We start from the raw sequence: 18,348 nt of genomic DNA on the forward strand, positions 1-18,348 counted from the left end.
CTAAACAAATAATTAAAGAAACACCAGAAGTCACACTTGTACATATGCAGACTTTCACTCTCCCAACTTCATCACCATGGTGAAGTTAGTGCTCAGGCACTAACACATATCTCTGCTACATGTGTATAAAATCAGAGGAATAACAATTTACAAAAATGATATCACATTTGCAACTTTTCACAGCTTATTCTCATTCCCACTCAAACTTTAAGTCTAGAAATGTATACATGCTGACACAAAAAGAACTATTTCATTTCTATCTGAACTTTAATTAACCTTGTAACAGAGATAAAAGGAATTTTTCCCACTGATGTAGTTGTACAATCCCTATTACAATTAGTGTTACTGTAACTGACTTCTGAGATACACGTGTATACGAATTTTTCAGCCAGGGCCACTAAGAAGTGCTGTTTCTGGTCTGAAGTATGTTCTTCAACCTCACTACACATGTTGAATTGCTGTCCAGGGTAGTGGCCCGAATCTCCCCACATCTTCCTCAATACGTGGTCCAGGAGGCTGAGTAACAGCCCTCCAGCAATGTCCCTGTCCTCACACCTGTGACTATGCTATCGCACTGCAAGGAGACTTGGCAGATGCTCATTGAAACAGAGAAATTATCCAAGCAGGCCCAGTGCCGTCCCAAGGAGTCCAGAGGGTCAGAATCAGAGAAGGGGGAATCAAAGAAGTGGTCAGAGAAAGATGTAAAGATGTTCTGCTGAGCTTGAAGGCGGAGGTGGGACCTGCTAGCCAAGAAATTCAGAACCGCCCTCGAAGCTGGAGAGGACAAAGAAACATTATTCTGGAGCCTCCCCAAGGCACCTGCCCTGCGGACTCTGCGGCTTCAGCCTGGTGGACAGATCTGGGCTTCTGCCCTCCAACACAGCAAGGCGACCCTCTCATGTTGTTTGAAGCCACTAAGTTTCTGCTAATGTGTTACAAAATGTACAGGCAACTAATCCTAGGAAAAGTCTCCACTCTTTGCCTTCTTTTGCTAAAGTGGGGCCTGTGGTGGTTTGCATTGACTGCTCATGCCCTTGAGCCTCTCCATACGGGTGCCACTCGTTTTGGTTTTCTTCCCTAGGAATCGCCCAGGCTTATGTAAGGATTATCATCTTTTTGGTGGAAATGTTCTATACCTGAACTTCTCAAACTCAATCCTGTTGACATTTTGAGCCAGGTACTTCTTTATTGTGTGGGGCTGTCGTGTGCTGCAAGCTGTATGGCAGCCAGCCTGTCCTCTGCCGCCTCAGTGACAGTAGAACACTTCTCCCACCTGTTTAGATGGTCACCATGTCTCCAGGCAGTGTAAAACACTCCCAGGGGGACAAAATCAACCTCCATCAAAAACTCCTGCTCTGCCTCAACTTATGCTAATGTGGAGTTACAGGAGTCAAAAGTATTTCTGTCAAAGGTTCCATCAATACCCCATGTTTTAAATACCGATGCAGTCATTTATCGGGATTCCCCTTTATAGTGTGCATCTCCTGTCTTATTTATGAAGCATTACACCTCTCCAGTAGTTCTGACCTGCTGCCCTGCACCTACCGCCACCTGCAGGGATTCCTAGAATAGACGCTGCACACTAAGCGTGGAGTTTCTGGTTCGGTATGTCTGGGAAGGAGGCCAAGAATTTGTATTTCTAACACATTTGGTTCAGGGACCAACCTTTGATAAGATCATTAATCCTAAAGATGCTTTCTGTTATTTCTTAAAAGGTTTTTATAGCTTTGCTTTTCCACATTTTTAGGTCTTGAATTCACTTAATTTTCTTTTTGTGTTTCGTGTCCATTAGGTTTCCAGTTTTCCTTCTTCTCTTTTCTATATGAAAGGGCATTTGTACAGCACAATTTCCTGAATTGACAAGCACTTCGATTTCATTTTGCTACAGTCAGTTTTTTTGATTACTGATTTATGGTTTTAATTAAACTTAGTTTGTCCAGAACTTGTGAAGGTCATATGAATAGTTTCTATATAATGCATACCCAAGTTTCCCAACATTCCGCATTAGACTAGAACCTTTGACACAATTAATGAAACAGTATCGATCCAGTTTTATTAAACTGAAGCCCATAATTCATTTATATTTACTTGGATTTTATTTTAGGTCCTTTGCTTCTGTTCCAAGATCCCACCCAGGACACGGATCTTTATTTAGTTGTCACATTCCTCAGATTTTTCTTGGCTGTGACAATTTCTTAGACTTGTGCTGTTTTTGAAAGAGTGCTAGTCAGGTATTTTGTAGAATGTCCATCATTTGAGATTGATCTCATGTTTCCAACATGACTGGACTGGAGCTATGGATGTTTAGCAATTCCCATCCTGTCACATCCTGTCACAGCAAGGGAACAACACGACTTGTCATTGTTGACGGTGGACATGGACACCTGGCTGAGGTAGTGCTTGTCAGGGATTCTGCTGTAAGAAGGGAGGACTGTGCTCCACCTTGTACATGAATCTACATGAATTATTTGGAATTATTATTTCACTTGAGGGCTGTAAGCATGGTATTCGGTAGCAACGAGTGTGTGTAGTGTCCAGACCTTGGTTCCTAATGTGATTCTTCAATGAAAGGAACCAGAGATCCTAGAGAAGGGACTGATTCTCTGGCTGGGACAGGAGATATAAAAGATGATCCCACAAAGTAGAGTGGTGCTAAAGAAACAGGAGCAACTAGCCACTGACCACGATGAGGATGTGTGACAAGAACACAGGAGCTAATGGCCCAGGTTGGAACAGTTTGAGAAAAAAAAATAGTATTAGGTTATAATCTAAAGTATAAAATAAATATCCATGCTCCGTGCTCATAGTAACATGGGAAACTTGTCTGTCCTTTCCTATTTGATTTTTGAATTGTTAATATATACCCTGATGAAAAATGACTGTGTCAAATAGAATCCAGTGCTTATACACAGTTCACTTGGCATCTTCTTATGAGCTCCAGTCACCCGAAGCTACTGAGGACAGCCCTTTGCCCCCATCTCCTACTGTGAAGCTATTTCATGTGTCTGTATTACTATCTGAACTACCTATCACAGTCTACATACATCCTGGGATTCCCTCCGCCTCCTATTAGATTTTTTGATAAATTTTCACAAATAAAGTTTCACTTTTGGTGTATTTTGGTGAATTTTGAGTCTTATAATTTTCCAGTGATCCATGTAGCTCATAATATTCAGTAAGTTATACTTAATTATATATTTAAACCTAGTTTTACAATTTATTGACATGAAGAGTTTCATAATTTTCTCTTATGATTTAGTTAATCTCCATTCTTCAAGTGGTTATTTCTTCTATTTTATTACTAATAGTTTCATTTTATTATTTTGATTTTTTCTTGATACATATTACCAAACTTTGTGTTTTATTAATTTTTGTGAAGAAATTTTTTAATTCATGTGATCTCATCAACAGATTTAAAGTTTCAGTTAATCGGCCGGCGCCGCGGCTCAATAGGCTAATCCTCCGCCTAGCGGCGCCGGCACACCGGGTTCTAGTCCCGGTCGGGGCGCCGGATTCTGTCCCGGTTGCCCCTCTTCCAGGCCAGCCCTCTGCTGTGGCCAGGGAGTGCAGTGGAGGATGGCCCAGGTGCTTGGGCCCTGCACCCCATGGGAGACCAGGAAAAGCACCTGGCTCCTGGCTCCTGCCATCGGATCAGCGCGGTGCGCCGGCCGCAGCACGCCAGCCGCGGCGGCCATTGGAGGGTGAACCAACGGCAAAAGGAAGACCTTTCTCTGTCTCTCTCTCTCTCACTGTCCACTCTGCCTGTCAAAAAAAAAAAAAAAAAAAAGTTTCAGTTAATCAACCTAATTTTTCTATCTGACACTTTATTTGGATTTTCTCAGTGTTTGTTGTTAAATTCTAGAGTTGAGGCTTATTTCACCAATTTATATTCTTCTTTTCCAATATGTTAATCTTAAGACTTTAGATTTCACTTCTCCAGTATTGTTATTATTATTGACAGGGAATGCTTTGTCACTCATTTGTGAATATCCTCCAATATCCATTTCAATTTCTTCATCTCACAAAATTTTTAGGTGCAAATGTATAGGTTTTTAATTTTAATTCTGTTATATATTTATTATATTATATTATGACCTAACAATATGATTATTTATCATATGATTTTTAGGTACTTTATGAGAATTGCTTTATGCATAACCTAATATTAGACACAGAATTCTATTTGAGTTCATTATTTCAAGTCCATTAATTGTGATGTGCAAATGTTCTAAATCCTTTCCAATTTTCACACTCATAAAATCTTGTACTATGAAGCTATACACTTGCCCATTTATCCTAGTAATGTTGCCACTGTTGCTTTATGCATTCTGAAAGCTCATTGCTAGTATATACCAGTGCTTGCTTGCTATTTCAAAATTTCGCGTGAATATGCATTGATTAGACTCAATTTTCATTTATTGTACTGAAGAGGTTTTTGTCAACTTCATCTGTAAGTTCACCCCTGGTTCTGGGAATTTTTCTTGATTTATTTCCTTAATGTTTTTCTTCTCTGCTATTTTTCTCTCCTGTTTCCGGAACACCTGTCACTCATATGGTTTTATTGTACAGGTGCCCTAATTCTCAAGTTCACTCCCTCTTTTCCCATGTATGCCCCCAACCCTATTCTTCATTAGTGCCTTCAGTCTTATCTTAAGCCACTAGCACTGTAACACAGAAAGCTTTATTCAACCCAATCCTACTAAATTCCACCAAGTTCTATTAAAGTCCCCTACTGTTTGACCTCCCTGACTTCAGTGGGCCTCCCTCCTGCCTGGAACAATTCTCTGCTGCCCCTACCACCACAACTCTTACCTGAATCCTACCTGACCTGTGGGCTTCTTCTCCTGAGACTACCCCTTGAGTGGCAGGCATGATCTTCCTAAGAGTATTTGCTCATGCTTCTAGCATCAGCCCAGTGGCTGAATGTGTGATTTATCTGATGTGAGATTTTCCATACCAGGAGGTAAATATAATTTCAAATACAAATTCAAGCAACTCATAGGCCCACTATTTTCAGTTATAGGTAAATTTTTCTCCCCACATGCCAGGTAGAGCGTGGCAATCTTTCTTGCCGTCTCCCTGCTTGATGTATTTATTTCTTACCTTCCTTACACCAGCAGTGCAGTGCCCAAAGGCCTGGGCTTTACGGAAGGGTCTCGGCTCAAATTCCCCACCTATTCTCAGCCAAATCTCAGCTCCTGTGACCGCGGGTGGAATGAAACCCAGCCTTTCACCTTTCAGAATAAGAATACTCCATCCCAGTGTCCACACATTGCAAGAAATCAGGTGATGCTTAACGAACAATTCTGATGTTTTCACCCAGAAATATTAGAAAAATATCTTCAAAAACAGAAATCTATGAAAATAATTGTTTATAGCCTTTGTTCCTTCCGTAGAGGAACACTGTTTTGTTTTTTTCTCTTCATACTGCTTGTTGAACTCTTTTACTTAGTGTAGCGTTAAATATACAATAATTAAATAAACTGAAAATAGATGCTTGTAAACATTAAGAGTGGGCGTGTGAGAGGGAGGAGGAGGAAGGGTTGGCGTGTGGGCAGGAGGGAAGGTAGAGTGGGGGAGTTTTACTGTTTTCCTAAATCTGTATATACGAAATATACAAAACTTGTATAACTTAAATACACATAAAAACAATTTAATTGGAAAGACATTTTAAAATGTAACTGAAGCTTCTAATTCACTAAATACCAGTATTGACAATGTTGAACCTACAGTCTGGGAGTCTATTTACATGTCATCTCAACTAACTGTCTTAAATTGAACTATGAGATACAGAGATAGCTTTATTCTCCAAGCGTAATGGCTGAAACTTGGGGTTAAACTCCTAAGACCAATTTGGACTTAAAATCAATTCTATTGATTATAAATTAAGTCCATGATACTACACTTCCAGCAGCATAAACCTAGTCCCAGTAAAAACAATGGCATACATTTAGTATTTACTATTTGCCACATTATTCACATCTCTTATAGCTTAACATTCTTATGAAGTATCATTCTGGATCTTTTATGGTTGAGGATATTTTATCTATTGGGGCAATGAAGAACTCTGCTTAACGCTGCTTGAGATCACATAGTAACGTGTGGTGTGGTTGACATGATTTGAATCCATTATGTGTGAGTCTGTATTTTCAAGTACTATCAAAATTATCAAAACTGCTCATCTGAGTTTGGAAATTATACTAGAATCAGCTATTAATACAACAGGAATTTTTAAGTTTGACATGAAATTTTCTGACAGATTTTACTTACTTATGTAGGAAGAGGCTGTGACCCAAATCATTAAATGCGTACAACACACCTTTCCTCATTTGTTGCCTTTTTTCGTACCTCCCACTGTGCTCTATCATTGTGATCTGTCAGATTTCGCGTAGGTGAGTGGGGGGGGTGCACAGAGTACATCAAGGTTTTTGGTTGGTGCTGTTCTTTGATCAATACCTGTACAAACTTGACCATGGAATATAAAAGTTGCATATCTCAGCGATTCTAACAGAGTAAGAAATTGAGAGTAGACATGAAAGGGTCAGTACACATGCTGAGGGAGAACCATCAGAGTTACATATTTCATATATGAAGAGTACTATTTGCTTAGTAGAGTCATTACTTACAGACAGATATCATCTGGTGGGATTTAGGACAGTAGGTGGAACTTCCAACAAGTCTGTATCCCTAAGAACTGCCAAAATTACTGAAGAGGCAGCTAAATCAATTGTTTAGTATGAACAGGAAACATGTCTCTGTAGACATGGCCACTAGTATGGTAGCAACCGTGAGATATAATGAAAATCACACAGGATTCAGGATCAGACACTCACTGATTCGAAGTCGGTTCCTATCACTAGATAAGATTTTGAGATTCAGTTGGCTCATTCTTTTAATAAAGATAATAGGATCTATCCTGTAAGTTTGATGCTTGGGTCAAAGACAAAGAATTTTAAAAGCCTGTGGCCTGAACTCAATCCCAACGTGAGAATCATTCCGTTATTCTTATTTTAAAAAGAGACAAACATAGTGAAAAGCGCTCTTCTAGGTTCTGGGGCAATGGTTTTGAGACTCAGGATTGTTTATGCAATGACAGCATAGCTTTTAGCAATCTGCCTTGGCAGGTGTCAGAAAGTACATAAGGAGAAACCAACGTCCACACAACAGGCTTTCTTCAGAGCAAATATGTATGCTCCCTGGGCTGGCCAGTGCTTTGTCTCTTGTCTCTTGGGGAGTCTGCCTCTTGCTCTCCGCGGCATGATATACCTGCTCTGTGCTTCTGTTCACTCATGCAGGACTGGAAATAGGGGGGAGAGGATTTAAGATGATTTCCAGATGTGCTCGGAAAACTTGGGCTGCACTACTACGCTAGAGTCCAAGGGTCTTCCTGCCGGCCTTCCCGTGAACTGCCAGACAGCTCACAGGGTCGGCTCTGCAAGCTGAAGTGGAAGCTCCGGTAGGTCGTGTTGCAGGTCGAATGGAAGCAAAAGGAGGAAGAGGGTACAGCCTGAAGGAACGTTGACCGGGTGCTGTGCACGGCCCCAGCCACCGTGGGCCCTGAGGCCGAAGAGAAAAGACTGCAAGGTGACCGGAGCTGTGGCCAGAGCACAAAGAATGAACAAGCAAGCAGTGGAAGAGAAAAGACTGCACACTGGCTGCCTCCCGGCGGAGATGTTTTACTTTTCTGGCAGGCATCTGTGGGATCTATAGCAGGAATGATGGCCGGCTGTGGTGAAACTGATCGCTCAGTAAACATGCTTCCCACCAACGAGAAAGCAAAGGAGTCCCGTTCTAGTACTGCGCCTTCTCTCACCATCCCTGAATGTGCCATTTGGCTTCAAACTTGAGGTCACCCACTCAGTCTGCCCTGTATCCATGTTTCCTGCTACGCGTGCGCTTCGTGGCTTGGAAAACGATGTGTTCTTTGTCGACCAGGAATTCCTGAGGACTTCTCGACAAGCCAACCTTGTTGTCACCAGAGGAACTGAAGGCAGCAAGGAGAGGACGCGGTGAGTGTGCATGGTGCTATGAAGGAAGAAATGGATGGTGGCAGTGTGATGAGCGTGCTACTAGAGAGCTGGAAGATGCTTTTTCCAAAGTAAAAAGAACACTGAAATGCTAATTGCTGGGTTTCTGTGTGTTGCTGATCTTGAAAATACGGTTCATTTCAGGAGAAGTGAACACTGCCGTCGCAGGAAGATTAAGCGAGACAGAATGGATATACCAAAGAAGGGAGTAGCTGGACTTAGGCTGGACTGCGACACCAGCACCGTAAACGTAGCGCGAGAGAGCTCTGCCCACGGAGCAGACAGTGTACCAGCACAGAGCCGAGCTCCTGTTCAGCCTCCAGAGCCCTCCAACGACAGCAGACGGGCAGCGAGCACACCCTGCAACGCCATCTCCTGATGCAAGCCCCACTTTGGAAGACCCTTCTGCCCATTTACAGCTCAGGGGAGACGGCACAGCTGAAAAGAGTCGGAGAGCGGAGGGAGAAGATCATGAATCGCCGTCTTCAGGCAGGGTGCGGGACACCTCCACTGAGCAAGCTGAATCAGACGCCAGCAGTGGTAGTGGGGAAGCACCTGCAGTTCCTGGACAGCACTCGGACTCAACAGAGACTTTTGTTCCTAGTGCAGCCAGACAGTAGCTGATCCATCAGTAGCAGGGGGTGGAGCAGTCAGTGTCCGATCTTGAAGGCCTGGTGCGCAGTGCAGAGTAACCGAAGATCAAATCAAGTCTTCACCTCCTTGCCCAAGGCTGCAATGGTCATCTGTAAATTTCCGCCTATGTAACATTATACTCATCCTTTGTAGTGCATTTGGGGAGCTGCGGTGGGAAGGGGTGTGGGAAGGATGGATCTGAAATTAAGACGTCTAATATGTACCTGTTGAGAAATTTAATGTAAGGAGCTTGGGTGTTAACAGTTGAGAGCTGTTTGAGTGCTGTTTAGTAATAACCCAGTTTTCTTGAGGTCTGTTCATAGTTTTGTGTTTTTTTTTTTGTTAATTTTGTTTTGTTTTTTAGTTCTTTTGGCCAGTTTGTGTATTACATGTGCATTAATGGTCGTCAGCTGACTCTTTCATTATCTTACTTTTCTGCATGGATTGGCATAAAACTATTACTAAAATTTGGCACCATAAGATGTCTGCTATCATTATGAGCAGGAAGCTTAATATAAGAATAGATATGAATTTGGGATCTTAAAATAGTTACTGAAGGGGCTGGCGCTGTGGCGCAGCGGGTTAACGCCCTGGCCTGAAGCGCTCACATCCCATATGGGCGCTGATTCAAGACCCAGCTGCTCCACTTCTGATCCAGCTCTCTCTATGGCCTGGGAAATCAGTGGAAGATAGCCCAAGTGCTTTGGCCCCTGCACCCATGTGGGAGACTGGGAAGAAGCTCCTGGCTTCAGATCAGCACAGCTCCGGCCGTTGTGGCCAATTGGAGAGTGAATCATCAGATAGAAGACCTCTCTCTCTCTCTCTCTCTCTGCCTCTCCTCTCTCTGTGTAATTCTTTCAAATAAATAAATAAATCTTTAAAAAAATAGTTACTGAAACAGGATTTAAAGAAAACAGCTAATCACTTATATTTCAGAATCTTTGTTACACACTTCATGGCATTCATTCCCATACACTTTGCTGTCTAGTCTTCGTAGTCTGAGATTTCTCTTGGTCTGCATTTCTCTTTTTGATTACAAGGTTTATAATTTAATAAGTACTAGGGTTTATAAAAAAAAGAAAGTTGACCATATATATTTTGATTATATCACATAAAAATACAGGACCCAAAAGAATATGCATCAGCTATTCTTTTTTTAATTTTTTTTTTGACAGGCAGAGTGGACAGTTAGAGAGAGAGACAGAGAGAAAGGTCTTCCTTTGCCGTTGGTTCACCCTCCAATGGCCGCTGCGGCCGGCGTGCTGTGGCCGGCACACCACGCTGATCCGATGGCAGGAGCCAGGTACTTATCCTGGTCTCCCATGGGGTGCAGGGCCCAAGCACTTGGGCCATCCTCCACTGCACTCCCTGGCCACAGCAGAGAGCTGGCCTGGAAGAGGGGCAACCGGGACAGAATCTGGCGCCCCAACCGGGACTAGAACCCGGTGTGCCGGTGCCACAAGGCGGAGGATTAGCCTAGTGAGCCGCGGCACCGGCCCAGCTATTTATTTTGTGTTGACAATGATCAGGTATAGACCTTATGCCATGGAGAGACAGTGGATGATATAACAGCGTAGGACAAGTGACCTGTGACTCTGCAATCACAAATAAGGAGACAGTGATCTCTGCTGTTTCTCAACATTCCACATGCTCTGTAATGAAAGTTGCACCTTGTTTATATATCTCAACCCAAGAAGCAAATTGAATTAAAATCCATCCTACTGAGGCCAGCATTGTGGGTTAGTCCACTAGCTACGGTGCCAGCATACCATATGGGCACCTGTTCAATTCCTGCTGCTCCACTTCCAGCTCCCTGCTAACATGCCTGGGAAAGCAGCAGAAGATGACGCAAACTCATAGGGCCCCTGCACCCACACAGAAGAGTCAGACGGAGAGCCAAGCTCCTGGCTTTGGTCTGGCTCAGTGCTGGCAGTGGCAGCCATTTGGAGAGTGAACCAGTCTCTCCTTGCCTTTCCCTCTCTCTTTCAAATAAATAAACAACAAATCTTTAAATATAAATAAGACACACTCTGTTATTGCCTACCAATCAACAAATTTAGGACTGATTTACTTAGATGAAAGAAATATTTTTTCTAACTCTCAGAAAAAGCCAAATACAAAATGAGTAATAAACACTTTATGTGTCTTTTTACAAAAGTTATTAAGGAGGATTCCAAGTTGGCTGAGTAGGGGAAAGACATGCTGCTTTTGACCAGGGGAAGACAACAGAAGAAAAGCAGAGGAAGTGTATTTCCAAGAGAGAGCTGGAGAGAAGTTTGCAGTGGGAATTCTACTGCAAGAAGAGAGACACCGCGGAGCCGCGTGGAGAGCATGGACACGCAGCAGTGCACAGTGACACGGTGATTCACGCAGCCAAGGCTGGAGGAGATGCTGGCTTTTGAGGGTCAGGGGCCAGCAGACTGTGGCAGCAGGCACCACTGGTGACCCTGTGGCAGCCAGCGCCACCGGTGACAGTGCTTGAGGGAGAACCTGTGGACCACACTGCCCTGGAGTCCAGCCTGGAGCCCTAACTGGGGCCAGGGCCCCCACCTAATCCAGCGAACGAAAATCACATTTTTTTCTTTCTCGCCCTCCCTCCACAAGTGTGCCCAGCAACCTGCAGGTAGAAAGCAACATCCTGACACCAGCAGAGGCTGTGGCGCTTCTCACACGGGTGCAACTAGGGGATTTTATCAGAGAAAAAGTCCGCGTTCCCACTGAATGCGAGCGTGATTGGGAGGGTAGACAGAGGCTGGGCACCCACCAGGACTGTGAGGCGCTCCGGTCCCCTCAACCCATCATGGGCTCCAGGGTACAAGCGGTGTTCTACAGCCCTTGTTTCCAATGTAGAGAAGCAGTTTTCTATTTTTTCTTACTATTTGTTGAATTCTTTACTTAGTGAAGGGTTAGCTTATGATTACAAAATGAACTGAATGCATGTCATTGTAAAATGAGAAGAAACAGTAAGAAAGGAAGAATAAAAGAGAGCAGGAGTATGGGCAGGGGGAGGGTAGGGAGGGCAGCATCACTGTGCTCCTAAATCTGCACATTACCCAAGAAGTTTGGTCACCTATACAAATAATACACATAAAGATTTAATAAAGAACAAAATAAAATAATTCGCAAAATGAAGAGGTGAGCATGTTTTCTAATTTTACTATAATGTAAAAGTGAACACCTGCTATATGAAAAGTATAATTTTATAACCATACATAACTACACTCAATTTCTCTAACAATATTAAACATAAAATGCAATGCATTGATATGATAATTAAGTAAATACAACTGTAGTGATGAGATCAGGTTAGTTTTCATCTCCTTATATGTTTTTAAAATTTTTGATTCATGTTGCATAACAGTAAGCATCTCTGGGGTACAGCATGCTATTAAATGTATCCGGTGTACTGATCAGATCTGAGTGAGCAATGCTCCATTCTCCTTACCCTTGCTCTATGCTTGGTGCCGTCAAGCTGCCTCCCTCTGCAGCACACTATGACTTCCGCCATCTAGCTGCATTCTGGTACCCACTGTACAGCCCCTCCCAGCCTCTAGTCATCATCGTTCTGTTGAGGTCGACTGTTTTTGGCTCACAGGTATGACAGAAAACGTGCTGTTGATGTCTGTGTCTCACTCATTAAATATTATGTCTTTTAGTTCTCTCCATTTTCCTGCAAGTGGAAGGGTACTATTTTTGTGGTTAAATAATATTTCATAGTGTATGTATCACATTTTCCTTATCCACTCGTCTTTCTTTGGTCATATATAACTTAGTCATAATAGTGTGCCAACACACATGGGTAAAAAGAACATTTTAATTCCAGATTTTTAAACTTTTCCTGGACGAATCTAAGACTGACTTGAAAATTCCAAATCCTTCCAAATAAATAATTCTGATGGCAGCAGGTGATTGTCTACACAGCTACCTTGTTATCCTTGAAGACAGTGATGGCACCCTGTCCTCCACACAGTCACACTCCGTGGGAGCATTCATTTCTGACACTTTCAGCCTCACTGGCCAGCTCTAGTCTCTGTTTCTCTAGTTACACTGAGAAGTTTCCCAAGTATGATCAGTCTTGGACATTGCTGTGGTGTGAACCTATGTCACCGCCCCCTTTAAACTAGCACAGTTGGTCCCCAAAGTCTCCTGCCAATGGTACGGAGATGGTGAAAACACAATCCAATTCTATCTGCAGGTGGAACATTTGAGAGGTGACCGGATTCAATTGGATCATCAGGGATGAGCCCCCAGGATTGAATCCTGGTGGCTTTACAAGAGAGCACACAGACATAGATGCATACTCGGGTGTCCTGTCTCTCTCCACGTGATGCTCTGTGCCACCTTACAGCTCTGCCAGCAAGAATGCTATCACCAGAAGCCAAACTGGGGAAGACTTGGACTTTGAACCTTCAAAACCCTGAGCCAAATGAAAGTTTTCTGTTTACAATTTAGTTGCCCAGGTATTTCAATGTAATCATGAAAAGCTGGCTACATCAAAGAAGGAGGTACCTTTCTCTGAAGGGAGGAATGAAGTTCCACTTTGATTATGGCCTTGTCTAAATAAGGTCAGAGTCTGTGAACTCAAGAGGCTTCCATAGCCTTGGCAGCTAATGACAAGAGCCTCGGGTGATTACTGGCGTCATAAATAAGAGTGTCAATTGTTAAATCAACAACGGCAGTCACTGTGCACTAACTCCCCATGTAGGATCTCTGTCCTTAATATGTGGTACTATGGGAATTAACGGTAAAACTAGTATTCAAACAGTACGTCATACTTTGTGTGCCTGTGTGGATGCAAACTGTTGAAATCTTAGTATATACCAAGTTGATCTTCTGTATAGAAAGATAATTGAAAATGAATCTTGATGTGAATGGGATGGGAGAGGGAGTAGGAGGTGGAATGGTTTGGGGGTGGAAGGGTGGGTATGGGGGAAGAACTGCTATAATCTAAAAGTTGTACCTATGAAATTATATTTATTAAATAAAAGCTTTCTATATAAAAAAAAGAAAAGCTGGCTACTACAAACACAACAATGACTAAGAATAATGCCAGTGAGCTGGCCAGCACTGAGTTCTTCCCCTCACTCTCCAAGTTACCCCGCCCACCATATTACAGAACTCACCATCTCAGGCATAAGGCACAGTCTTCATAGTCACTCTCAGTGCCAAAACCCCAGTGATGGCCAGCAGCCAGTCAATAAAGACAAATGCCTTACCTTGGACTTAAGGCCTCTTATGGTGTGGTCCCAACCTCCATTTCAAATCATTTTGCTTACTGTTCCACTTCACAAATACACAGTTACTCTGTCCGTTGTACATAGAACTGTGCCTCTGCTGATAGTCATTTAAACATCTGAAAACCCTCATTCCTGTCTCAGAATTGCATGTGCAAAGCCTACTAGTGTGGTATCTAAAAACAGTCTCCACAAAGACTTTCCCTGATTTCTGTGGCTGGGAACAAACCCTGGAACCTCTGAATTGTGATGTGTTCTGAGTGTCTCCATCTTCAACGCTTTTGCTTTTGGCCTTGAAGTACCTACTTCAGAACACAACTTGTCTGACTCTGTCACCTCCTGCCCTCCTTGTTCATTTGCACCATGACCTGATCTTTACTAATTTCTCACAATAAGTCAATCAATGGAGTCAGGACTAATCCACCTTCTGTCATATTCCTCATTAGAACAGACTGATTTTCTCTCCAGGCTCCTGGAGGAATTACAGTCTGTCTTGTACTCTCTATTACTACCAATTACTATTACTACTAATTCTCTGAAAGCACACGTTGGGGGTGGGGAGCTTCCAGCCATGCCCGGGGGAACAATCCAAAGTTTGTTTCATTGGCAGCTGTCAGGAAGGCACATTGCTGACGGAACTAAGAAAGCAAGAGTATTGCTAAGAGAATATTCATATACTCTGCCATAGTGAATTTGTGCTGTCACATTTTCAGTCATAAAAATGACACTTTATTTTATAATTTGAATATCAAATTTGAACACCATTTGCACACCACAAGGTAAAAGCAAGTTTGCTAATGGCTGTGACACAGGCACCGGCATCAGAGAAAGTGGAGGTGGGGACAGGAAAACTGGCAGTGCATGTGACGGGGGTCTGCGGGGGCTTCACTGGAGAACTAGCTTCCGGCTCCATACCCAAACAGGAGAGATGTATGACATTCATTTCCAAAGACCAATCAAATAGAGAAGCGCCCAGAAATTAGCTCCTGGGGACAGCAAGCAGGGTTTGAAATAAAGAGCTGTGGGAACCAATTGTTCTAGTTATTTGGGGAGCTGGCTGTTTATTGCCTCTCACCAACCCAAAATGTGACTGGGTCATCATGAATCATACGTCTTGTGGACACGCGCAACTCGCACGTGCCCTGCCAGAACTCTGCAGTTTGTCACCTGTGAAATGTAGAACAGACCGAGCCACCCTTGGCAAAACGGTATTTTCCACTGAGTTGCAATCCAAGGAAACTTGGAAGTTCTGCCTGCTGCTTTTCCCTCCTTCTTTTCTTATTTGAGGAAATGGTATTTTCAACCATATTTATTTTCCACTGTTTAAGAGAGCTGAGATTACTGTTCTCTGAACATCTGTTATCCAACCATCCCCATAGGATTGTTTGGTCCCTACCATACAGATGCAAAAAAAGTACAGAGAGTTCATTCCTGGTTGAGGGCCCCAGTGTGGTAAGTAGCAGAGTCAGAAATGGGTCTGGGCCTGCCTGTGTTCCCTTGGCTGAGCTTGCTCCAGTACAAAGTGCTGTCTCTCTCTGAGTTGGTGAACACTCACAAATCCTATTTCATGGTTAGGAGTGATTGGACATTTTTGTTAAGGTTGTCAGAGTTCTCAGATAAAAATATCAGATAAATACCAAATAAATATTAATACAAATATACCCAAACAATTTTTGTGTAATGCATTTTATCTGACAAGCCTATTTAAAGAGGGGCCTTTATTAAATTACCTTGTGCATTGTATTCCTGGCAGACACCCTGGTTCTACAATTTATTAACTTATTTTTAATGTATTAAGATAAATTTTAAAAATCTTCAAAAATTTAAGGCATATAGAACATATTTATGTGTTGTTATTTTTTGTTTCAATAGCTGTTTACATTTTGTAATGTACAAAGTAACTATATTTATCTCCTCATAAATTTAACATTTCTTTATGCCAAAAACATCCAAACTCTTATTTCCTAGTTTTGTGCTTTTTATAGAGAAATAGACTGTCTATCAACATTATCTGCAGTCAGCCTACTTGGCGACCGAATGCTGTAACTTCTCAATCCGGTCTAGTTGTAACTTATCACCAATCAGTGAACCTTTCCCCACCCCCCACCCCCTTCCCTCACAAGCCTCTGGTAACCATCAGCAACGTCTCTGAGGTCGCCTTTATTGCTTCGAGTCCACATGTAAGTGAGATCATGTGATGTTTGCTTTTCTGTGCTTGGCTTATTTCACTTGACTTAATGACCTACACGCCCATCCACGTTGTGGCAAATGACGAACTCCACCATGTTTATGGCTAACTAGTATTCCTTCGTGTATTTGTACCGCATTTTCTCTATCCATTCACTGGGGGATGGGCGCGTTGATTGTTTCCATTTCTTGACTGCTGCAAACACTGCTCCGATAAACAAGACATTTCAGGTGCCTCTTGGCAGACCGATTTCATTTCCTTTGGATATACTCAGGGGAGGGGTTGCTGGGTCATGTGGTAGTTCTAGTATTCGTTTTTGAGGGTTCTCCATACTGCTTTCTATGGCGGCTCAACTAATTCAAATTCCCATCACCAGTGTGCAAGTGCTCTCTTTTCCCTACAACTTGGCCAACACTTGATATTTTTGTCATTTTGATAATAGCCTAAATGGAGTAAGGTAATATCTCATTGTTGTTTTCATCTGCATTTTGCTGGATACTAGTGATTGGAGCATTCTTTCGCATTTTTGTTGGCCATTTATGTGTCTTCCTTTGAGAAATGTCTGTGTAGAACTACTATTCATTTTGTAATTAGATTTTTTGTGTTTTTAATTTGTTATTGAGTTGTTTGTGTTCCTTATGCATTCTAATTACTAACCCCTTGTCAGATATATAATTTGTATTTATTTTCTCCCTTTTTGTAGTTTATCTCTTTACTTTGTTGATTGTTTCCTTTGCCACACTGAGGCTCTTTAGTTTGATGAAATCCCATTTCTCTATTTTTTGCTTTTGTTTCCTGTGGTTTGGGAGTCTGATTTAAATATAATACAATTTTTTAAAAAAAATTCTGGTCATTCCAATATCTTGCAACATTTTCCCTGTATGTTCTTCTACTGGTTTCAAAGATTTAGGTCTCATAGTAGTTCTTCAGTCTTTTTTTTTTTTTTTTTAGTTTAATTTTGTATACGGTGATGGGGTCTGGTTTCATTCTTCTACATGTGGACATCAAATTTTGATAGCACTAATTATTGAAAAATAAAGTCTTTTTTTTCTAATATATGTGGTTAGTGCCTCTATCAAACATCAATTGGTTACAGATGCATGGGTTTATTTCTGGCGTCTCTAGTCTGTTCCACTGGCCTATGGAGGCTCTTTAATGGGTTTAGTTATAACTATTATTAGTGTCATTACCATTTTTACTATTAACCCTCAAGTACCTATAATGTGCACACTATGTGCGAAGCCCACCTTATACATCATGAAATATCATTTGATATATGCCATGATATTGAAGAAACAATCAGCTGGCCAAACTAAATTTTGAAGATTGAGAAGCTAAGATTCAAGGAGAGAAACGCATTTACTTAAATCCATATGACCACTACTTTTATTATATTTTCAGACTTCATGTAAAAAGTGAAAAAGTTTTGGCTATTCAGTCAAATAGCCAAAGCTTAGTGCTAACCTATCCCAAAACAGCTATGCTGAAATAAACAGACTACAGAATTAGGGGAGTAGGCGAGGAAGCATTAGAATATTTAACATGACCCTGGCTCATGGTCTCTGCTCCTTATACACCATGGCTCCTCATGCCCATTTTCTACTTTAAGGTAGCACTTTGGTGACCAACCCTGCTACTTCCCCTAAATGTGATAACCATCAGTGGGTACTGCCAGGGGCATCTCATTCAGCAAGGGGCACTTCCCACAGTCTTCTAGGTCATGCAGAAGAAACCCACTCTCAAGTCCTCTAGTGACGCTTCAGTAACAGAAACAAGAAGTCACTTTCATTAAAAGAACAGTAGCTTAGGCCGGCGCCGCGGCTCACTAGGCTAATCCTCCGCCTAGCGGCGCCGGCACACCAGGTTCTAGTCCCGGTCGGGGCGCCGGATTCTGTCCCGGTTGCCCCTCTTCCAGGCCAGCCCTCTGCTGTGGCCAGGGAGTGCAGTGGAGGATGGCCCAGGTGCTTGGGCCCTGCACCCCATGGGAGACCAGGATAAGCACCTGGCTCCTGGCTCCTGCCATCGGATCAGCGCGGTGCGCCGGCCGCAGCGCGCCGGCCGCGGCGGCCATTGGAGGGTGAACCAACGGCAAAGGAAGACCTTTCTCTCTGTCTCTCTCTCTCACTGTCCACTCTGCCTGTCAAAAAAAAAAAAAAAAAAAACAGTAGCTTGGTCTCTCACTATTTACAGAGACTTCTAAATGAACTCAGAATAACAAAAAGAAAGCATCTGTGATCCAAGAGATAGGAAAAACCAGACATATGCC

At 42.5% G+C, this 18,348-nt stretch overlaps 1 long non-coding RNA gene and 1 pseudogene across 19 annotated transcripts in view; one reads left to right on the forward strand and one right to left on the reverse strand.

Moving 5' to 3' along the window:
• Nucleotides 1-18,348, reverse strand: part of LOC103350379 (uncharacterized) — a 547,263-nt gene that overhangs the window by 195,475 nt on the left and 333,440 nt on the right. The window lies entirely within an intron of this gene.
• On the forward strand, nt 7,719-8,862 carry LOC138849457 (E3 ubiquitin-protein ligase RNF146-B-like; annotated as a pseudogene).

The sequence above is a fragment of the Oryctolagus cuniculus genome, chromosome 4, assembly GCF_964237555.1.
Source record: "Oryctolagus cuniculus chromosome 4, mOryCun1.1, whole genome shotgun sequence".
In the NCBI taxonomy this organism is placed as follows: domain Eukaryota; kingdom Metazoa; phylum Chordata; class Mammalia; order Lagomorpha; family Leporidae; genus Oryctolagus; species Oryctolagus cuniculus.